We start from the raw sequence: 24,701 nt of genomic DNA, 5'->3' as shown, positions 1-24,701 counted from the left end.
TGCATACAAAGATGTGCCGCTCTACTCCGCGGTTAGGTGGCTATGCTGTGGAACAGTTTGTCGGCTGCTTTGATGAAAAGAAAAGGCCAAGATTACCCAGAACTCGAGGACGAGAAGTGAAGTGGGTTGTGAAACTGATGTTTCTCACGGATATTACGCGACACGTCAACAAGCTCAATCTCCGACTGCAAGGTGCAGGGCAGACTGTTTTGGACATGTTTCGGAGTTCATAAGACGATTTGGGGACAAAGCAAAACAGGGATCACATCACACTGGTAGGAAGCTGTTTATTTTTATTTTCCTACACATGGGTTTGCATGTGAACATGAACTTGAATGTGCATATATAGAGCATACGTGCATATATGTGGTATGTTCATGCATGCGCACATGTATGCACTTACCTGGGATTGATGTGTTTTTAGAGACTGAGAAACAACCTTATTTTATTGGAGATCTGTCCATAAAGACTCTAACTCTCTCTTTAGCTGCCTGTGCTTTGTGTGTGTGTGTGTGTGTGTGTGTGTGTGTGTGTGTGTGTGTGTGTGTGTGTGTGTGTGTGTGTGTGTGTGTGTGTGTGTGTGTGTGTGTGTGTGTGTGTGTGTGTGTGTGTGTGTGTGTGTGTGTGTGTGTGTGTGTGTGTGTGTGTGTGTGTGTGTTTGAGGGTGTGCGTATGCAAGTGTCGGACTAGGGGAGCCGTCCACCTTGTATGTATGTGGTGTTGAACTCTGCGCATGATTGCTTGGTAACGTGAGCTACTGTACATCATGTCTGATTTTATTAACAGATTGCAGAATGGGTACAATACAGTACAGCTGCTCGACATTAGCCTGGTAACGTGAGTGCTGTCATGTTATTGTTAGCCGCCTCAGTTAAACCTTGCGACACCTTGTCGAATTCCTCTTTTTTCCCGTACATTTTTCGCTCTAAATAAAAATGAATAGGCAAATGCGAGTGAAATGGTCATCTCATGTATGTATGTAGCCGATTGTCTCCATCGCTTTGTTTCCCCCAATTCAGATGGTTATGTATCTCAAGGCTGGAGCCAGCATGTTCTCTTTTTTGGAAATCAAAATATGGTCACCCTAGGATACAACCATATTAATAATATGGTTAATAATAATATAATAATAATGTAAAAATGATCATTAAAGGTGCTATGCATTATAAATGTCATTTTTCAGTCTCTAGCATTGTATTATAGTAATAGGAGTTCGTATCAATGTGTTTTTGGGCCTAAATACTATATTGGCGAATTCCTCAGCTACAGCCCATCCCCTCTTTGCCTCTAGTAAATCAGGTCATGTTGATTTGACGACCTGGTGCACGTCACAGGTGATGTGATGTGATTGGCTCTGTGGTTTTAGTAATGCCCGCCTCCATTCTTGCTACCTGCAGGGTGGAAGGCTTGTCCAGAAAATCACTAATCAGCTGAAGCCTGATGCGGTTCCCTCGGTCTTCGACAGACAGACCGGCGTTAGCTCTCGGGACTCGGGAGCGATCGCTAGCTACTTAGCACCAGCCGGGGCCGGCGTTAGCAACCGGGAGCGTCGTTGAGCATTCAGCCTGCTGGCTACCTAGATCCACTTCAACCAGCGTCGCGGAGCATTCAGCCTGCTGGCTACACAGCTTGTCGGTGTGCTAATAGCCTCTGCAAGCTAACGGTAGCTGGCTACACAGCTTGTCGGTGTGCTGGAGCCTCTGCAAGCTAACGGTAGCTGGCTCCAGGCTATTAGCACATCGACAAGCTGCTGGAGCTCCCGACGCTCGGCTGGTTGAAGTGGATCTAGGTAGCCAGCAGGCTGAATGCTCCGCGGCGCTCCCGGTTGCTATCATGTGCAGGTCCTCTTCTCAGACCTGTGTGGCAAAGCACTGCACATGCATCATGCAAGCTACACATCGCTGCATGTTGATCAATGGTGGCCCACTCGGTGCATCACAGTGGGCTACTATTGTGCTAACAACAACCGCGGTGTCCGGCTTGTCGGCCGGCATGAGTGCTCTATTTGGGGTGGTTCTCTCCTCCTTGTGTGCCCCCGTTCTCGCGGGTGTCCTGCCGGGGAGCTTGTGGACGCGACAACAGCGGCGGCCGTAGCGTTAGTTAGCTCATAGCTATTGTGTACCACTAGCGTTACGGCGGGCTCGAGCACCCTACGGCTGCCGCCGTTGTCGCGTCCATGGGCTCCCCGGCAGGGTACCCGTGGGGACGGGGGTGTACAGAGAGGAGAGAACCATTTTGTGTCGGGCGTGCATGCCGGCCAGCGAGCCGGACGTCGGGATATGTTGTTAGCACAATAGCTACCAAGCTAAGCTATGTTAGCTTCTAACGGTGTATACACAATATGTACAACGACACAATGATTTACATTATTACAAATATGGTAACGTGGTTGTGGCTTTTACAAATACTGGTAACATATATATAGATAGACAGTACTGCTACATCTCTATATTTATGACATACCATATTTGTATTGCTACAGTACTGCTCAGTACTGCTATGATGGAGACCAGAGAAAGACTTTCGTCTTGTTTACATCAGGGTCCCCCAATTTCAATTCATGGTAACATATTATATATATATAGATAGACAGTACTGCTACATCTCTATATTTATGACATACCATATTTGTATGTAACCTGAAACCTAATCTCTGACGGGGAGATGGGCGGAGCTATTTGGTGGGTGGCTGTCACTCAAAGCATTCTGCTAGTATGGGTGGAGCCAAGCCAATAATAGCCTGCTTTCATGAGGCTGAAAAATGCTGGTTTTGAGTACAAGATTAGAAATATAAAACAATGATTATTTTTGGAATAAAAATTACAGATGTGTTACATAGACTCACAGGAAGTGTGTAAAGTTGCCCAAATAGTGCTAGGAATAGCAGTGCATAACCCCTTTAAAAATACCTGATTATGAGATCAAATGTGTCTTTAAAATGCTGTTACGATGCATGTAGCCTATATGGATGGAATATTGTTGATATGGCACACTAGTTAACAAGAGCATTTCAAACTGGCACTTCATGTCAAAAAGGTTGCCAACCCCTGTGCCTAAGCCATGCATCTATAAAGGGGCATCAGCCACCCAGAGATCCCATGCAATCGTATTTATTATTTAAATATTGGGTAGCACTTTATAATAACACCCTGTTATAATACATTTATAAGGTATTTGTAGATGATGAACTAATCATGAACAAACCATTTATATACATTCATAAATGATTATTAAATCATTTATAATTATATATTTTTTATTTTTTATTTTTTATAACTATATTTTATAACTATATTTGTATAACATTTACAAAGTATTTATAACGCATTAGTGGATAATGAACTAATCATGAACAAACCATTTATATACATTCATAAATGATTATTAAATCATATATAACTATATTTGTATAACATTTACAGATTAGTTCTACATTATTTATAACTCATTATCAACATTGTTTGTACTTGATTTGTTCATCATTAAATAATGCTGTTTAATGTGTAGTAACACATTTGTAGATGCTTTGAAAAATGGATATGAAAAAACGACTATACTGTATCTCCATTTATTTTTCATGTTCAACAAATGATTTGTTAAGACATTCATAAAACATCTATAAATCATTTGCAGATGCTATTGTGGGGGCCAATCTGAAGTGAAGCCTATTCATCATTAACAAATGTCTAATACAGTTAATTATTTGTTTACTTTTTCATCACGTTACAAATGTTGTAGACAGCTTTCGGATACACCCTTCTTTGTGACATCAAACAGTGACAGAATTAGGACTAAAGATAAATGCAATTGTATTAACATATAAAATACATGTGCATGACATATAGTGTAACATTAGGGGGGCACTAGGACCCAGGAGTACCCTGGCCAGGTAGAGTATCCTAGAGAGGAAGTCTCACAAGAGTGAGACTTGACTTCACGTGTGTTGCCGTCTGTTTGAATGGAAGCACGATACATGCAGAACCAAGTTATCCGTGCTGCTCCTGCCCCACGCTTTTAATAAGGTATGAGCAGTTTAAACACCTTTTTTGTTGGTAAATCTATTCCACCATTTCCGACCTACAAACAACTCTTATATGTTGTGTAGACGTACTTGATGTGGTGGGCGCTAACGTTACATTTGTTCCTAATGTGTGCTCAGTATTGCGGTATGTGATGATGACACGACACACAAGGGTAATAATTATTTGTATTTTCAGACTGTATAGGTGCCGATACAGCCTGAAAATACAAATAATTATTACTCTTGTGTGTCGTGTCATCATCACATACCGCAATATACTGAGCACACATTAGGAACAAATGTAACGTTAGCGCCCCCACCACATCAAGTACATCTACACAACATATAAGAGTTGTACTTGTTTGTAGGTCGGAAATGGTAGAATAGATTTACCAACAGAAAGGTGTTTAAACTGCTCATACCTTATTAAAAGCATGGGGCAGGAGCAGCACGGATAACTTGGTTCTGCATGTATTGTGCTTCGTTGTAACGTTAGTTTAAGTTCGTGTTAACGTTAGATAATGTACAAAATAAACGTTTTCCGCTGCTATAAGCGTCACACTTTTATTTTGAAAACCCCAGAAAGGAAGTCATTATATTTGCTTTACCATCCTGTTCTGTGTTAGCTCCGGTTAGCTCCGAGCGTGCAGTAGTTAGTATTATATTATCAATACCAGCCATTGGATTACTGTTTTCTAAATTGGGGAGGCTTAAATTTTAATCGTCGAGGTAAGAGGATTTTAAGTCATGGTATCCATGAACTTCAATCGGTTCGGATCCTTTGAAGGAATGAGAATATCAACAAACACGGCTTCACGTTGAAACCACTGACTGCGCCCAGAGACTCGAGTGGTTAGGCAAAAAAAAATTCAGAGTATATTTGCTTATAAAACGTAATTGTCTAATTCAATAATTTTTTATTTCTCCACGTGGTGAATACACAGGTCACAACATGTTTACAGGAACGTTTTGGAGTTGTATTTGGAGTGTATTTGGTAACTGTAAGACCCTGTAGGGAATGTCAGGCTCCGGCCCGCCCTCACTTCCAGTGATGAAGCTAAGCTATGCTAACGGAGCGACTGTTCCCAAAGCTAAATGCACGCACAGAGACAAAAAAGGTATGTATCTTCTTGTCTAACTCCAGGGAAGATGTTAAATAAGCTAATTTCCCAAAATGTTGGAGTTTTCCTTTAAGACCCATCTTTTCTCTCTCTCCTTCAACTGCGAACACCAGTAACTAGGACAGAGAGACTTCGGCTTAGCTTCTTCCCCCAGGCCATCAGAGCCTTGAACACTGAACTATCCACGCACAAGAACACATGAGCACACACACAACACACACACACTGTACATGCTCACACACTAGCAGCCACTTTAACATGAGCACACACACACTCATGCTGCACACGCTCACACGTAAGGTCACTTTACAGAAGGAAAGGTCACTTTAAGAGTAGTATAGTAGAGCTTAAGATTGTATAATATAGCATTGTATAGCAGTGTACATAAAGACCCAGTGCCTCATCCGTAGCTAACAGTGTATTGCACTATCACATAACTCATGTACAGATACCGATATGCTTTGTTTACTTGTTTATTGCACAATGTTGTTCTATTGGTTGGATTCTTATTATATATTACTATTGTATTATGCACATCGTTGCGGGCGGGACCCCCCGGATTTCACTGTATACCTGTATGCCGTGACAAATAAAACTCTTGTATCTTGTATCTTGTAACCTACCCTGATCTCACCTGGTCGGGGACTGACCTTTAGATTAATCAGTCTAGTTTAGTTAGGATGTCTATTTTCTCCCATGTCTGCTTTTCTGCAGCACTACAAACATGGGAACTCTCTAACCCCTGTCCCAACCCCCCCCCTCTGAGTGCTTGTCTCGTAGTGCTGACCAAGGTGATGGATGTCTCGGGGTCTTGGCCAAGATTGCAGTGACTGCTCTACGTGCACCACCGAGGCCATGGATCAGCTCCTTACCGTCTTCTGTCCATGGGCTGTCAACATGGTATGTGGTCTGTCAATGTGGTTTCATTGCTGGGTTACGTACTTCTATTCTATTCACATATTATGCTTATTTCGTATATCTATTCTATTCACATATATGCTTACCACTTGTATCTATTGCTATGTCCGCCCACTACAATCACGTGAGCTGTCTAACGCCTGTCCTGTCTCCCTGTAAGTTGCTGTCCCAGAGTGTTGACCGGAGTGTCGGACGTCCCGTGATGAAGACCGGGAGGATGCGACCCTCTCTGCGTGCCCTCCTGTCTCCCTGTCTCCGGCTGTCTCATAGTGATGACCGGAGTGCTGGACGTCCCACAATGATGACAGGGAGGTTGCGACCCTCTCTGCGCCGCCCTCTGTCCCCCTGTCTCCGGCTGTCTCGGAGTTATGACCGGAGTGTTGAACGTCCCGTGATTAAGACAGGGAGGCCCTCTTTGCGCCGCCCCTGTGCCTCAAATAGATCCGCTATCAGCTCTATCTTTAATCTTTCAAAATGTTCAGTTGCTATCGCTATCAGCTCTATCTAAAATGTTTCTAAATGTTCAGTTGCTATTGCATGCACTCATCTGTGTTTCACTACACACATGAGTGCATGCTTACCAACTGTCCGTCTGCAACACTACTATCACTGACATCTAAGAAGGGAGATCCCCCCTTGAATTGGCCCTTCTAAGGTTTCTCTCCTCCACATTGCCTGTGGTGCATTTTTTCCTATTGTTAGGTTTTAGTGAGTTTTTCCTTACCTTCGTGTGGGGTATGTCTGGGAGTGTTCGCATTGCATTCATTTATTTTGCATTTATTTTAAATTTGTTGGACCTCATGGTGTTCTTGTTTTGTTTCTTGACTTATTGTGATGTTTCTTCTTGACTTGTTTAAAGAAGATGTGTCCGGCACATGGGGACATTAACGTGTGTTGTCGGGCCTTACAAATAAATTTGATTTGATTTGATGCCCCCCTCCCCCTAACCAAGCAGGTGATCCACCCTTTATCTATGTGGCACAACACATTTATTGGTTAAGAGCATATACATACAAGAACGGTTTACAACAATCAAAATGTGCAGCACGGAAATATGGATATATAATAATATAACTTAGCAATGAAAAATTGACAAGTCCACATGTTATATAACAAACAAGGAACTATACAATTGCGCAAATGAACGAGCCCCCATGTCATGTACAAAGGTCTGATGACCATATAAAATATAGCTGAAGCGGGCTGCACATGAAACCAGCCCGTCCAGTGAGTGCTTTAAGCACGGGTCCCGGCAGGCAAGCAAACAAACAAATGCATTTTCCAAAGGTAATTTATATTTATTTACAATGGGGAAGGGAACCCACAACAGCATACAATCAGGGAAAGGTAAGGGAGAACAAACAAGGAAAAATACAATAAGACAAACACAAGTGCTGGCATTGTCACAGGACACCAGCCAAAGGTTGGTACTGGGAACCACCCAGCAATAAAACAATACAATATATATATAATCCCACACAGAGTGGTAAATTGTCTAAGAAGGGCTGCACATAATTAATAGTCCACACATAGTGGAAAATACAAAGGCCAACATGCCACGCACAGTAATCCACTCAGTAGTGGCACAAATGGCAAAGAAGACACAGAAGTATTACTCCACACACAATGGCAATAAGCACAGAGGCCAACAGTAGAATACTCACTTAACAGTGGGGGAAAAGGCACCGAGGCCAACAATATATATATATATATATATATATATATATATATATATATATATATATATATATATATACATATATTCCAACACAATGGCTAATCCACACAAAGTGGAAAACACAGGCAACCTCCAACACAGTGGTCACTGGCAAGTGACACAATGAGGCGCCAGGATGTGTGTGTGCTGTCAGGCTTTATCCACCCGCCCCTCGAGGCTGCTGCTGCCGTCAGCTGCCACCCATCAGGCAATCAGCACTCCTCAGTGTAGGGACGGGCGGCACCTGACACAGAAAGAAAGGAAACAGACATTAATACCAATGACACACATACCACATACAAATAACACATATTACATATACTAACCTGATGTTTACATGGTGTTACAAATATGGTAATAATGATAATGAACAAACCACGTACGTGCCACCGACCCCACGGGATTAATAGATTGGTGGGTCAGGGTTCGTGGCAAGGTCAGTTTACTGGCGGAGTCGGGGTCCGTGACATTGTGCACGGCATGTCGAACACCTCCCCCCCCCCCCTGCGCTTGGCGGTTCGGCCGTCGAGGTACTGTTTTTACAGTCAGCCCCTCTAGGCGTTCCTGTGTAGTTCACAGTCCTCCGGGTGCAGGTCGAGCTTTGCTCTTGTTATCTGTCGGCCTGGGTTAAGGGATCAACCTCCTTTTTGGAGGGTTTGTCTCCCCGGTGCGCCAGCTGACCCCACGAGATTATGGGGGGAAGCCTCCTCAGAGAGCCTCCTCCTCAGGGAGTTTCAGAGCCTCCTCAGGAAGTTCTTCGGAGCCTCCCCCCCCCTCAGTGGAGCCTCCTCCTCAGAGAGAGAACCTCCTTACGAAACCTCCTCCTCCGGGAGTTTTCAGAGCCTCTTCCTCAGGGGGTCTTCGTGGCGTGCCTGGCGGTGTAGAGGGGGGTGTCACCAGTGAACGCCTGGAGAGGTCTCGATGCCACAGCCTCATTGACCTCACCAGATCCCTTTTGCGGGTCCTAGCCCCTGGACTCGGCGGTAAGCCTGCCTTGAGTGGCCTGGGTCTGGGACCTCCTTCGCGCCCGCTGCTATGGCTTCGCCCACGGGGTCTGGGTTTGGAGTCCCGACCCCCCGGGACACCTCGCAGGCAGCGTCTGGGTTTAACGACCCCGACCCCACGAGGTGTGGAAGTGGTAACACAGGCTTTTGTTTTCACATACGTTCCCTGGTAGTGTGCGGGGCGCGCGGCCAGGTAGTCACGGGCCCTTCTGTCCCGCGGTCTGCTCACCGTGTGCGTTTGTAGGCTGCTGTCCCCTCTTTCACACAGTCGGTGTCCTGTTCCCCCCCCCCCACATGTTCTTGGTTTCTAGGAACATGGACCTCGGGGAAAGTATTCCCAGTGTCAGAAATATTGTGTCTGTTACTAGTTACTATGCTTGAGTAAATCGTAATGAAACAAAGGAGACTATAAATTCAAATTTTTATTTGCATCTTTGGCAGTGAATAACACCATGGTAACATTGAGGTTCTGGAATGAGGAAAAGGGCGTGGCCATGAATGAGTTATTAATGATGATGAACATTGAAATGATGGCTAGACACATATTCTAGACTCATGAGAGAAGAGAGAGAGAGAGAGAGAGAGAGAGAGAGAGAGAGAGAGAGAGAGAGAGAGAGAGAGAGAGAGAGAGAGAGAGAGAGAGAGAGAGAGAGAGAGAGAGAGAGAGAGAGAGAGAGTGAGAGAGAGAGAGAGAGAGAGAGAGTGAGCCAGCAACAGCTTATTAATAATGTTGAACATGGAAATGATTGGCTAGAAACAGACTATGAGAGAGATAGGAGAGGGAGAGAGAAAGAGGGCCAGCAACAGCTTATTAATAATGATGTTGAACATGTAAATGATAGAAACAGACCCTGGACTCCTCCCCTAGGCTGCTTTCCAACACTATAAGCCCCCAGACTATCAGTTACCAAAGACGGAAGCTCATTAAAGTCAAAGCTATGTTTGTTGTCAGGTCTATGTAAATGTTTGACAGGTAGCCATGTTTGTAGTGGCAGAGACAGGCTTTGATGATGCTGTCATATTAGAAACATTTTCAGAATGTTTTTGGCAGTAAGACAAGGGTTCACGTTGCTGCACCCCCCCCCCCCCCCCCCCCACCCCTCCTTTTCTGGCTCTACACCAAATCTCTGGGTAACATTATCACGTCTCATGCCTTCTCGTATCCTTGCTATGCCGATGATACTATGAAACTCCTTTCCTCCCTCAGAGCAGATCTCGGCCTGTTTGTCTGACATCTCCGCCTGGATGACGACCAACAACCAACTAAACCTAAGCAAAACAGAATTGCTCCACATGCTGGCCAAATCCTCCCCGCTGTCTACCTTTCCAACACAGAACCTTGATGTTGTCCTTGACGACCAGCTGAACTTCTCCCGCTACTTCCGGTCAATAGTCTCTATCTATACACGCTCAAGACCCCTCCGCTCTACATCAACCGGCTCAGACCCATTCCTACTCTGAGCTATGGGAGGGTCATAAAAGAGAAGCCACCTATTCTCTGTACATGCTCCACAATGGTGGAACAAACTTCCCACCAGTGGCGGCTGGTCCGTAGAGGGCTAGGGTGCCACCCCCCCCCCCCCCCGCCCTGCTGGAAAGAAGAAGAGAGAAGAAAAGAAGTGGTTTTGGTTTTGGGCGCTAGACATAAGCGCCCACTGACAGTGATCATGAACGTGTTCGTATTTTTGGCGAACGTGAACTGAACGTACTGTATATCCGCTAAATGAACGTAATTGAGAACGCGTTCATTCTCAGCGCTGTATAGCGGCGTTCAAAAGTGCGTTCATTCTCAGCACTCTATTATAACGGCGTTCAAAGGTGTGCCAGATTTCATATGCATTTCAACCGAAAACCTAGTTAAAACACACCGGCTTCAAAATTATGCGGAAAACCACCTTATCTGGCAACGCGCCTGTCACCCCCTGGCTACGTCATCAGACTCCTCACAACAAACAGACCAGACCGGAACCGTGGAATCGGCGAGCAGAAGCAGAGAGTAGCAGCAGCACTTGCTCAGAGTCAGACTATACCTCTACGACGTTGGCGTATGAGCATTTAAAAGAGTTTAACGTTAAAGTCAGTACTGACCAGTGATGCCACAGATTACTTGTAAAAGTAATCTGATTACTGATTACTGATTACTCCTTTAAAAAGTAATCTAAGTTACTTTACTGATTACTTGATTATCAGAGTAACTTAGTTACTTTGAAAGTAACTAGGTTACGAAGTCGTCGTCGTTCCCCCAACAGTTTTTTTTTAAACGCTTTATTGAAAGTGCATAAATTGTTTTTAACTTGTTTCTCTGCACATAACGTAAATTGTTAAACTAGTGCTTCAGCTTCTGTACCATCAAGTATGGTAAAGCAACAGTCTATGATGCTCACAGCATTAGAGCAGCCAGCCAGTGGTTTTACAAAACCAGTGTATCACATCTAACAAATGCAGGCTGAACTATTCAATTATATCAACTGTAACTATTACATTGTTTTTATAAATGTCTCTCTATAAACATACAATCAGTCTCTCTTTAACATGTAAATTAACTGTAAATCTGGCAAATAAGAGCTTTTGCTCTGCCACCATCAACCCTCCTGTACCTAGTCGAAGCGTCGGCTAGTGTTGTGATTCCAGATGCTTTCAATGCAATTGGATGTGCTGTTTTTAGCGGTAGACAGTATTTTGTTTCCTCCGCCGTGAAGTAGTGACTGAGGCCCCGTTTAGATGAGCGTTTTGGGGTGGAATTCTGAACAGAAACCGCAAAAGTCATCTTGCGGTTTCACTTTTAATTTTGCCAAGCGTTTTGGGGTGGAATTCTCCGACGACGGAGCCCTGCTGTCACACGATTGGCGCATATGTCACATGACGTGCTGTGAAGACCCGCCCTACTCTGCCTCTGATTCGCAGACTGTGGATGGGGAATGTGATTGGACAAAAGCAGAGTCACTCACAGACAGAGGGACCAGTCACGCCGCGGGACACATTCTTGTATTTAACCCTTTCACTGCCACACCACGTCACTCCCAAAAGAAAAACAGCTCAAAATGTATTTTTGACTGTCGAAAACGAAATAAAATACTGCATTCCGCCTGCATTATGAATTTATGATGAGATAGTAACGAAATAGTAATGCACAGCCACTTGGACAAGTAACTGCAATCAGATTACTGGCTTTTAAAGATTAACGCGTTAGATTACTATTTTCGGGGAAAAGTAATCAGATTACAATAACGCGTTACTTAGTAACGCGTTACTGGCATCACTGGTACTGACTCAGACGGAAAAAATCGAACGTCTGTCTGTAAACTTTGTCCACCCGGTTTGAAGACGCAAGTCTGTACATCGACGACATCGACAGCAAACCTTAAAGGATAATGCCAACATTTTGGGAAATTAGCTTATTTAACATCTTCCCTGGAGTTAGACAAGAAGATACATACCTTTTTTGTCTCTGTGCGTGCATTTAGCTTTGGGAACAGACGCTCCGTTAGCATAGCTTAGCTTCATCACTGGAAGTGAGGCGGGGCCGGAGCCCGACGTTCCCTTACTGTGTATAGTTTGATTGATTGATTGAAAAGTTTATTAACAGATTGCAGAATACACTCCAAATACAACTCCAAAACGTTCATGTAAACATGTTGTGACCTGTGTATTCACCACGTGGAGAAATAAAAAAATAATTGAATTAGACAATTAAGTTTTATAAGCAAATATACTTGCCCAACCACTACTGTATGAGCGCAGCCAGTGATTTCAACGTGACGGCGTGTTTGTTTACATTCTCATTCATTCAAAAGATCCGAACCGATTGAAGTTTATAGATACCATGACTTGAAATCCTCTTACCTTGACGATTAAAAGCCTCCCCAATTTAGAAAACAGTAATCCAATGGCTGGTATTGATAATATACTACTAACGCTCGGAGCTAACCAGCAACCGGACTCTCAAGCAGATAACGAGAGCAATGACTTCCTTTCTGGGGGGTTTCAAAATAAAAGAGCGACGTCTATAGCAGCGGAAAACGTTTATTTTGTACATTATCTAACGTTAACACAAACCTAAACTAACGTTACAACTAACCTAAAGTTAGTTTAGGTTTGTGTTAACGTTAGATAATGTACAAAATAAACGTTTTCCGCTGCTATAGACGTCGCTCTTTTATTTTGAAACCCCCCAGAAAGGAAGTCATTGCTCTCGTTATCTGCTTGAGAGTCCGGTTGCTGGTTAGCTCCGAGCGTTAGTAGTATATTATCAATACCAGCCATTGGATTACTGTTTTCTAAATTGGGGAGGCTTTTAATCGTCAAGGTAAGAGGATTTCAAGTCATGGTATCTATAAACTTCAATCGGTTCGGATCTTTTGAATGAATGAGAATGTAAACAAACACGCCGTCACGTTGAAATCACTGGCTGCGCTCATACAGTAGTGGTTGGGCAAGTATATTTGCTTATAAAACGTAATTGTCTAATTCAATTATTTTTTATTTCTCCACGTGGTGAATACACAGGTCACAACATGTTTACATGAACGTTTTGGAGTTGTATTTGGAGTGTATTCTGCAATCTGTTAATAAACGTCGGGCTCCGGCCCCGCCTCACTTCCAGTGATGAAGCTAAGCTATGCTAACGGAGCGTCTGTTCCCAAAGCTAAATGCACGCACAGAGACAAAAAAGGTATGTATCTTCTTGTCTAACTCCAGGGAAGATGTTAAATAAGCTAATTTCCCAAAATGTTGGCGTTATCCTTTAAACGGCACATTGAGAATAAGCAAACGTCCTGTTTTTGTTTTCATAATAAAGATAATTCAAGCAAAGTTTTTCCTCATGTTTTTGAAAATATACTGTAGAGATGAAAGCTGCAGCTGCTACTAGTGTGGACTGAATGGGCGGCAGCAAAGCCTTATGGAAATGCCATTATTCCGATTGCTGTCTGTGGTTCAATAATTTTTACAAATAATAGCTTGCAGCAACGTATTGAAAAAAGAACTAACGAAATGGGCCGTTCAATATCTCCTTTATGTTCGAAATGTCAAACAGATCTGGGTACCATACTATCACTACTTTTGGGAATGTACTGTAAGTGTTTATCCAGGTTCTGGGGCCAAGTGGCACGTGAGTTAAGCGACATTTCCAAGGTGAAAATAAAGAAGGATCCGGGGAGCTTTCTTACTGGGACTCCCATCAAAGGAAATTTATTTGACACCCTTACAATTCAAACTATTTGATAAACTTCTACTTTCAGCCTGGAAATGCATTCTGATAAACTGGATTAAGGATAAGCCTCCATCTATACAACTGTGGTATAGAGAGATCTTCGGTGTGCTACCCCATGAAAGACTCTGTGCAATGCCTTTCAGGAGGTGTGGGCCCCACTATTAGACTATTTTCCTGCTGACATTTCTCGGATCCTTCTAAAAGCCCAATGCCCCATTGTATGGACACTTACTAGGATAGAAAAAAATAAATATATGTATGCATGTGAATGGGCTCGAGGCAAGTGCAATACTGTACAGTGCATGTCTTGGTTTGCTTTCCTTTTAGCTTGTTTTTCTTTTTGTTTTGTTTTTGCTTTCTTATGGTGTGGATGATGGCATAGATGAACTTGAGGACCCCCCCCCCTTGTCCTAATGTGTGTTTTTGTAATGTAAGTAACTGTACATGAAAAATCTATAAAAGAAAAATAAAAAAAATAACTATAAACTATAAATTAGTTCATTTTTGAAACCATGAACTTTAATTAAAACTAATTATTATGAACTATGAACTGAACTAGTTCATTTTAAAAATTGTGAACTGTGAACTGAACTAGTTCATGTAGAAAGTGAACTTTCCCAACACTGCCCACTGACTGGGTGTCACTGCGCAATGCAGCCAATAGAAAAATGCACAGAGCAACATAAATGGACCTAGCAACTAAATCAGCGTCTTCAAATAATATGATGCCTGACGGCATATTTTTCTAGCACTCCAAGCAAGCAGAGTCACTGGTGTGTTCGTCACTCGTCAGACAGAAAATAGTTGGCGCTTGGAGGAGGAGTCTTTTGTGTCAGACAGACTTTGATGGAGAGTTAGCTAGCTTGCTAGCTACCATGGAGGCAGACAATTCCAACCTCGAAAATTCAGTTAAATCCCTCAAAACAATACCTTTTGAGAGGCGAACACTGCAAGAAAAACTCAGAGTGAAAGAGTTTGGACCTTATCAGCCTGATATCTTAATTCAGCAACAATCAACAGACAGAGGATGAAAATATACTCTGTCATTTTCTAGGAGCTGGTTCGGTAAAAAGTATTCAAGGCTTCTCCCGCAATTGGTACAACAACAAGCTATGGCTAGCTGGATGCAGTCATGTAAATGCCGTATTTTGCTTTCCATGCCTGCTTTTTAAAACGACAGGGACAGATACGGTTGGAGCCGAAATACGTGATTGGACTTATTGCTATTTATGTTATGGTTGATGGTTATACATATAGAGGAAAATTTGTTAAATGTATGGAATATTGAAAGACATTATTTATTGGTTTATATAAGTTATGCAAATCACAATAATATGCTATGGATAAGATATGAGTTATGATTGCTGAGTGTTTAGGTAGGTCTGGCTCCCTCTTTGGGTCAGCCCTGCTATTACAGAGCCAGGCAGGATCCTTATTAGGGGAACCGCTCGCACCTGGGAATAGCCAATATTAATAGGATATACCTGGTTGGAGACTGGGGAGCGGACACAGTATTTCTACCGCAAATACCGAAAATATAAGACTCAAATCATGTTTAATTTAATTGTTTTATAAGGCAAGTGGGCCAAACAATTTCTTTAATGATTTGTGAACAAATCCCATTGTTAATTGGAAACAACAGACTTTTGGATTGCGCGTTGTCACCCCGCTCAGAGTGGCTGTTTGTTAAAGCCACTACAGATACAACATGACCATGGACTGTTACTGGAGTACATTTTTGTGGATTAACTCATTGGACGCTAGAGCGCCACCGCTTTAATCAATGGGAGGACTGGGAGATTTGCGAAGGCTTAAACTATATCCTAAATTATGGCTATGGGTCTAAAACACCCCTCGCTTATCAATGACTTGCTTGCAGTCAACATGTATGAAACGGATTGTTTTTTCATTGGTACATTTCCGTTTTATACCGCTTTGAATACGAGTATAGTTTTGGAGATTTCTAGTAATTCCAGCGAAATTCCGCGATAATAGCTCTTTAGTGGAATACACAAAACACGTTGTCATTTTTCGGCTGATTTATGAATCTTTTCAAATAAACACTAGATTATCGATAGTATATGTGTACTTATGCATGCTAGAGAAGCGGGCTGAAAAATCGATTATCCATGCCGTGCTTAGCGCTAACGTTACGCACACTCACACACACACGTTGTGATCGCTCTGAAAAAAACATCTGATTAACCCAAAACTGGTAACATAGAGTCCTTACCTCACATGAGATGTTCTGCAAAATAATTTATCCAATTCCTGATCGCCATTCCAAATATTGATCGCATTTATTGATCCAACGTCATAGTCCAAAACACATAATCGAAAGCTGCTCCGAGCCTCCCCAGTGAATGTGGTAACAGATACGATTTATGAATTGTTTTCAAATAAACGCTAGATTATCGATAGTATATGTGTACTTATGCATGCTAGAGAAGCAGGCTGAAAAATCGATTATCCATGCCGTGCTTAGCGCTAAAATTACGCACACACACACACGTTGTGATCGCTGTGAAAAAAACATCTGATTAACCCAAAACTGGTAACATAGCGTCCTTACCTCACATCAGATGTTCTGCAAAAAATTGTATCCAATTCCTGATCGCCATTCCAAATATTGATCGCATTTATTGATCCAACGTTATAGTCCAAAACACATAATCGAAAGCTGCTCCGAGCCTCCCCAGTGAATGTGGTAACATACACTCCTTGCCAGAGAAGGGAAAACCCTGGACCGGACTTTTTTTCTGATGCACAGCCCCACCCAATCCAATCCAATAAATGGACAGGGACCTAGCTACATCACCAACACTCTAATAAATTACACACCAGCAAGAACACTGCGATCATCAGCTGCTGGACTACTAGAGGCTCCCAGAAACAGCCTTTATCAACTATGCCCCAAAACTGTGGAAGAAACTGCCCCAAAACATCAGGGAAGCCAACTCGCTAGACATCTTCAAAAGACAGCTTAAAACCTCTTTGCTCAGGCATTTCAATGAAACATCAGGGATATCCTGACACAAATTGTACTTACCTGCACTATTCTTACCCTGCCTACTTTTATCCACTGCCTATCAAATTCATGTGTCGGTTCTATGCTAATTTTATCTGACTACCTCCTACTGTATGAAGAGAACTATTTTATCACACTTTTTACTTCTTACTGATGCACTGCTGTTGTATGTTAAATACCCTGTTGTATGTCCATTCTATTTTATAATTTTTAGACTATTTTTAAACTGAATCATTTTAAACTATTTTTATTATTTGTATTACTGAAAACTGTAAGCAGAGAGCCTATTGGGATGCTAGATCCTAATGTGAAACACTGTGATTTACCATACCTTTTTATGCTCGCTTATGCCTGTATCTTTTACTGTTGTGAAGCACTTTGAACTGCAACCTCTGTATGAAAAGTGCTATACAAATAAAGTTATTATTATTATTATAATACCATCCGTGTGAGGATTCGCCTGTCCCTGGACCTTTTTCCTGTGTTTTCCCTGTCTACTCTCCTCTACTCTTCACCAGCCCCCACCCTTGCGATGATTTACTCTCATCTACTCTTCACCAGCCCCCACCCTTGGACATCCTTGATCCTCTACCTTCACGCACCTGTTGGGAGTTTGCAATCACCTCGGGAGAGTACAAGGTACAAGGACAAGGTTGCAGACTCCCCTCCAGTCCTTTTCGGGTCGTTCTGTGTTCTGGATTCTGTGTTCTGGACTCTGTATCTGTATCTGTGTTCAGTGTTCATGGAGTTCTGGACGTTACCATTCTGTACGTCACCATCACCTGCCGCGTCTCCGGCATGAGACGATGGCCCAGCCATCACCACCTGTCGCTTTTAGCCTGGAGTGGGACACCGTCTTCGCTCTCTAATTCTCTACGGGTGGTTTTCCAGTGTTCCCACTCCAGACGTCAAGGCGGCACGCCATCGCTCCCGATTCCACGGGAGGAAGGTGTCTCTTCCTGATCCTCGTTCCTGGGGTGAGGCTCGTCGTCGCTCCCTAGTATTCCACGGGAGGACGGCGTGTTCCCATCCCGGTCCCCTGGGACCCCCTTTGTTCTGCGCTGCCCGTCTGCAGCATCCGAAGAGGAGGAGGAGGATCCCCGTGCCAGGCCTCCGCCGTCGGGCCCCTGTCCCCGTGCCAGGCCTCCGCCGTCGGGCCCCTGGTCCCCGTGCCTGGCCTCCGCCGTCGGGCCCCTGTTCCCGTGCCAGGCCTCCGCCGTCAGGCCCCTGTCCCCGTGCCAGGCCTCCGCCGTCGGAACCCTGTCCCCGTGCCGGGCCTCCGCCGTCGGAACCCTGTCCCCGTGCCGGGCCTCCGCCGTCGGAACCCTGTCCCCGTGCCGGGCCTCCGCCGTCGGAACCCTGTCCTCATCCCTGTAAGCAGCTCTGGCCCTCGCCCTGTCCAAGGCCTTAACCCTGTTCTCTGTCCCTGTCTCCAGCCCGCTTCTCCGGGCCTCTGTCCCTGTCCCCCTCTCCAGTGCCCCTGGTCCTGGCCCTGACACTTAGCCCTGGTCCTTAGCCCTGGCCCTTAGCCTTAGTCCCTTAGCCTGTTCGCCTCTTAAAGGCACAGTGCCGCATTTTCCAGATTTCCTTGACTCTAGTGTTTTTGTGTTTTCCCTTAAAGGGACTGTGCCGCTTTTTGTTCTATAATAAATATTTGCCCTGTTTTGGCTTACTCTCATACCTGTCTTGTGTTGTGCGATTGGGGTCGGTTACAAACCATAACAGTACGACCCAACCAGTCGACGACCCCAGCCAGCACAGACAGTGTATGTGAGTTAGCCCCTGTTAGTTCCCTCTAGTTTCCTCTAACCCACTCTAGCTCCCTCTAGCTCCCTCTAGTTCCCCTGTTAGTTCCCCTGTTAGTTCCCCTGTTAGTTCCCCTGTTGACTCCCCTGTTAGCCTTGTTAGCTCCCCTGTTAGCTCCCCTGTTTCCCCACAGCTAGGACTGTCCTTCCAGCTAGCTTGTTCTCCTTTGCTAGTCCAGCCCTGTCTGCTAGCCTAGCTCCGGCAGCTAGCGCAGCCTCTATGCTAATGTAGCAGTACAGCTAGCATAGGCCCTGTAGCTAGCAATGCTCTGGCAGCTACCCAGTCCCTCTGCTCGCCCCACTTTAGGTGTAGCTTCCCCTGCTAGCATGGCCCAGTTTTTTTTTTGTTTGTTGCTTTGTCATGTCCCCTGCCCCGCTGTCTGATTTTTTGGGTCGCCCGGTGGCTCCCGTGGAGGGGGAGGTACTGTGAGGATTCGCCTGTCCCTGGACCTTTTTCCTGTGTTTTCCCTGTCTACTCTCCTCTACTCTTCACCAGCCCCCACCCTTGCGATGATTTACTCTCCTCTACTCTTCACCAGCCCCCACCCTTGGACATCCTTGATCCTCTACCTTCACGCACCTGTTGGGAGTTTGCAATCACCTCGGGAGAGTACATAGGTTGCAGACTCCCCTCCAGTCCTTGTCGGGTCGTTCTGTGTTCTGGATTCTGTGTTCTGGACTCTGTATCTGTATCTGTGTTCAGTGTTCATGGAGTTCTGGATGTTACCATTCTGTACGTCACCATCACCTGCCGCGTCTCCGGCGTGAGACGACGGCCCAGCCATCACCACATGTCGCCGTTTGCCTGGAGTGGGACACCGTCTTCGCTCTCTAATTCTCTACGGGAGGTTTTCCAGTGTTCCCACTCCAGACGTCAAGGCGGCACGCCATCGCTCCCGATTCCACGGGAGGAAGGCGTCTCTTCGTGATCCTTGTTCCTGGGGTGAGGCTCGTCGTCGCTCCCTAGTATTCCACGGGAGGACGGCGTGTTCCCCTGGGACCCCCTTTGTTCTGCGCTGCCCGTCTGCAGCATCCGAAGAGGAGGAGGAGGATCCCCGTGCCAGGCCTCCGCCGTCGGGCCCCTGTCCCCGTGCCAGGCCTCCGCCGTCGGGCCCCTGGTCCCCGTGCCAGGCCTCCGACGTCGGGCCCCTGTTCCCGTGCCAGGCCTCCGCCGTCGGGCCCCTGTCCCCGTGCCGGGCCTCGCATGGTGTGCGAGTGAAGATTACAGCCTCAGTCGTGCTTTTTTCTCTCCACTGATAATCGTTCAAAAACTACAAGTCCCACATTGCACTCAAGCTAAGGGTCCAATCACAGTAGAGTGACGTGACTGGTTTCAAGGGGGGAAAAGGAAATGACCAATCGTAAGCTCTCATTTGCCTTTTTACTTCCTGAAAGTCCGCCATTGCGATATGCGAGAGTTTTCCGAGACAGTAACTTATTCTAGTCTTACCAATAGCAATAGATTTTAGAACACCTAGATTCATCGATAGCAATAGTAATATAACGTTAATGCAACAAAACGAATGCCTTGCTTTGTTAATCATAACGTATGTCGTTGTGTTGGCTGTAACGGACACGAGAATAACATAACACTGTGTACACACAATTGCGATAATCAATTCTAACATTTTCAAATCGATGCAGTTGAATTTTCCCCTTAGGATCGATGCATTGTTACACCCAGGGCCGCGGGAAGTCCGCGGGAAGTGGGGGTGCTGAGATATTGATAGTTTTTGATAAAAATTTTATTTTATTTTATATAATATATATATTTTTTTTATAAAATATATATATTATATAATTATACTTGTAGTTGTATTGTCTGCGAGACATCGCCACCACGCAACAAGTCAAAATGCTCGCTATCTGCAAACAGCTCCACTGTCTGTGTGTATACTCTGCTTTGGTCAAATCACATTTAGCGTGGGGCCTGAGAGTGCTGAGGCTGACGTTCTGCAGATGGATACTATTGAGTCAGAGCGTTCAACAGGGTCTGAAACGTGTTATGAGGGGGTGCTGAGATAAGTGATATAATAATAACGTCATAGGTTTACCACTCTGGTAAACCAACACTCTCGTTCACTAGAGACCGCACTCTCACGCTCAGCTCTGCGGAGCGTGCGAGACAAACATGTAACATCACAGCCCAGCTTACCCCAACTGTTCCGCCCTCCCTCTGCAATTCGTTCCCCGCATACATGATCGCCGACATGCAAAAGGTCTTCGACCACCCTCCCGGGGGCTCGGATAGTTCTGCTGGCTTGTTCACGCCAGGAAAACCGCAGATATATATTCCTTTACTGCGAATTCAGCGTCCCAAAACTTCCAGTCTATTTTTTTTACCAACGGATTTCCAGTTCCGCGGTGACGCTTCCAGGCCGCGTCTATTCGAATCCCAACCGGTTCATGCGTCGGCTACATGCTGCTTTAATAACATTGCATTATCGAGACAGCGCCCCTATGAGGATCTGGCAATGAATTCCAAGAGTAGGGTAAATCTGCAGTGCCGCTCCGCTCTGTGACATTGAGTAGCCTCGGTTACAATGGAATAAAAGCCAAAACAACCTTGCAGTTGCAGTTACACTCCCCGCCAGCAGGGGGTGCTGAAGCCCCCGCCGCACCCCTAGTTGGCACGTCCTTGGTTACACCGCTACAACAAAGTCACGTGTGTGTATGTGTGTGCTAACTTGGCTAGCATTATCAACAGCAGAGGTGGGTGAAAGCGGTGTGACATAATTGGCAGAATCGACTGTCAATCAATGGTCTACCTGACACGCAAACTCATAAACAATGTTTCTGTACTGGAGGTGTACAGTATTTCAATAGGCAACCCTGAAAGGATTATTTTTCTAGAAGAGCAACACTAGCCAAAACATAGGCATTGTATGCATAAAAGGGGCAAAAGCTAAAGTTAAGTGACTGTTACTTTTGTAGCAGTAGTTTGATTTGATCGTTTATTTGATAGGGACAGCACAACCTGTTCCCCCCCACAGGGTCGGTACCGACCCCTTTTGACATTATGATCATATAGGCATATTTTTATGAGTGATGAAAATAATTTGCGATTTTAAAATCAACCGTTTTCAAGTATTAACATCACTACTGTCACAAAAGCATGTAGAATGTAAAACGTTAGGTTGGCAATAGGTTAGCAATAGGTTAAAAGTGTCCTTATATCGTTTTAAGTTTTCTATTTGCGATCGTCTATCCGACCCGGAACCGGAAATGGAAATTTTTAACCATGGGAATTGTAGTTTCTTTTGTAGAGGAGATTCATAGCTGTCGGCCAGCGTTGAAATTTCTCCGATCTACACTTCCTGTCACATACTATGGTGGTTCAAAGTTCAGCGTTCTGAATGAATCATATCAATAATTGTTATGATTCGCGATAATAAGCCACAAAAGGTAACGTTTTTGACAAATATTGAAACGCAGTCAGTTTCTCCTCACTATTGTTAGTATGTATGAACAATTAGATCTGAAATTAGTTTCAAAACAGTTACACTGTGGGGGAAATAAAAAAGTACAGTCGATTACAGTAAATATCAGTATCTGTTATTATGCACGCCTGGTGATACTAAATCCAAATTGAACTCAGGCATTTGAACGATACTATATGTATATATATATAAATGTGCGAATTGGCTATAATAAGGTAATGTATAAGCATATATTCTATATTCTATAATAATATTTCAAATTGCATTGGTCCGGATGGGAGAATTCAGTACTGTATATACAGAACCTTCGGTTTTTACATCTTCCCTTTATTAATTTCCTTAGATCTTTTGTACACATGATCTCAAGAGGGTACTGAACGAGGTCAGTGGCAGTTTTTTAAGTCTGGTCATTATTATCATGGTGTTATTCACTGTCAAAGATGAAAAGAAAAATCATAATTCATATTTTCCTTTGTTTCATCACAATTTAAGCAAGCCTAGTAATAGACACAATATTTCTGACACTGAGAATACATTCACTGAGGTCCATAGATGTACCTAGATACCAAGAATATGCAAATAGCCCTTGTAGAAGTGGAGCAATATTCCATTTACCTAGGTATACATTTTATGCAGATTTTCATCTGGGGTGGAACAGGTTTTAATGAACATCAAGTACAAAATACAAAATGTAAACATGCAGGGTTGTAGCAAGAGCTAATTTACACCAGGAGACAGCAAAAGTCTTTCAATAAATAAATAGTCTGCTTAGGGTAAAAGCATTGTGACAATCAATGATACAAACAACAATAAAAACAAGAAACAAGTTACATAAACTAAATCAGATAAAAAATTATAATAGTTCTGGTTTGCCTTAAGATGCAGTTTAAGATGGGTCTTGAACATGGAGTATGTGGGGCACTCTCTAATCACAACTGGTAGGCTATTCCAGTAGTTACCACCTTTAACAGAGAACACAGTTTTAGCAAAGGTAGTATACCGAAAAGGCACCTTACAGTCCCCTCTACTGATGGCCCTGGTGGTAATGCCAGTGTCTCCTTTTTGTTCAATGTCACTGCCTTTTTTTATTAGGCCTAGTTGTTGGCTACAACTTTGCCACAGTAGGCATTAATCACTTAATAGTTCAAATGTCTGTGTCCCATTCCCGTTTGCACGCACAGATACACACACACGCACACAGTGGGGCAGTGACTTTGGTAGTATGTGCTATTGCACAGATGTGTGTCCCGTTCCCGTTTGCACATGTACGCACAGTACAAATATACATTTAAAAAATAAAAATAAAAAAATATAAAATATTTTCACTGTGCTCCTAAATATTTGTGTGTGCTCCTAAATTTATTTGTGTGCTCCTAATATTTTCATTTAGGAGCACATGTGCTCCTTGGGAAAAAGGTTAGCGTAGAGCCCTGGTATTTGCCCTTTTCGAGCTCAGAACCATTCCCAATGATAACGTCAGGCTGGATGGATGAAAAATGAATGGATATTGCTAATAAAAGAAATAATGATTAAAACCTGAGTTTTCTCGGGTTTTCTCAGGCCTTGGCACTCAACGCATGGCGAGTTAACCCGACTAATCTCTGGTCGGCACTCAATGTGTTAATGTATGTTGACTAAAACAAGATGAGACAAAATAATTATAACTTTTAGAATAATTCACGTTATTATTTCAGCATTTCCGTTTCCAGTGATAGCTAAGCTCTGCGCGGCTTATGGCCCACTAAAAGCCTAGCTACGCAAATGCTAAAACCTGCGTCCCAGCTCTAGACTATAGCTTATACCACCCAGCAAAATTTTCAATAACCATGAACGGCAGCCGAAGAGTTCTACCAAAAGAACATAGCATCTAAGACAACAGAGGCTAAAGGGGATGGCTAGGCTGCGAGAACAGCTAAGTTATTAGCCTGGAACCTATATCCCAGACGATGCACACACAGACTTGCTCTCCGCCGTAGATATACTCTTTCGTCTGTACACCCACTACTATCAACATTACACATGGATACAACAAGGACCACATTCACTTAAAAATGTTGGTATGAAAAGAAAAGAAAGAGATAAGTACTAACACTGAGACCTACTATAAGTTATTAATGAATCCCTTTAGCGCTTGAAGTGCACTAAAACATCGTAATGACTTTTTATTTTTCATATAATGTCAATCTTAGGCGCTGTGATATTGTGTTACTATTAGCACACTTTATGCACATAGAAGTGCAGTGGCAGCTTCGCTAATGTTGCTAATGTTGTTAGCGTTGCTAATGCTCTGATGGAGGCAGACATTTTAAGTTTAAAGTGACGTCAGCTATATACGGTACGACTCAACGGACAAAATGGCATCGACTGGAATGTAGTATAAATGGAAAACAGCACTTGCCTCAAATTTCCCAACATGTCGGTTATAAGGAGGTCGT

Source organism: Notolepis coatsorum (genome assembly GCF_963971535.1).
Source record: "Notolepis coatsorum genome assembly, chromosome: 1".
Taxonomy (NCBI): domain Eukaryota; kingdom Metazoa; phylum Chordata; class Actinopteri; order Aulopiformes; family Paralepididae; genus Notolepis; species Notolepis coatsorum.
The sequence above is the reverse complement of the archived record's forward strand: the minus strand, read 5'-3'. Positions refer to the sequence as shown.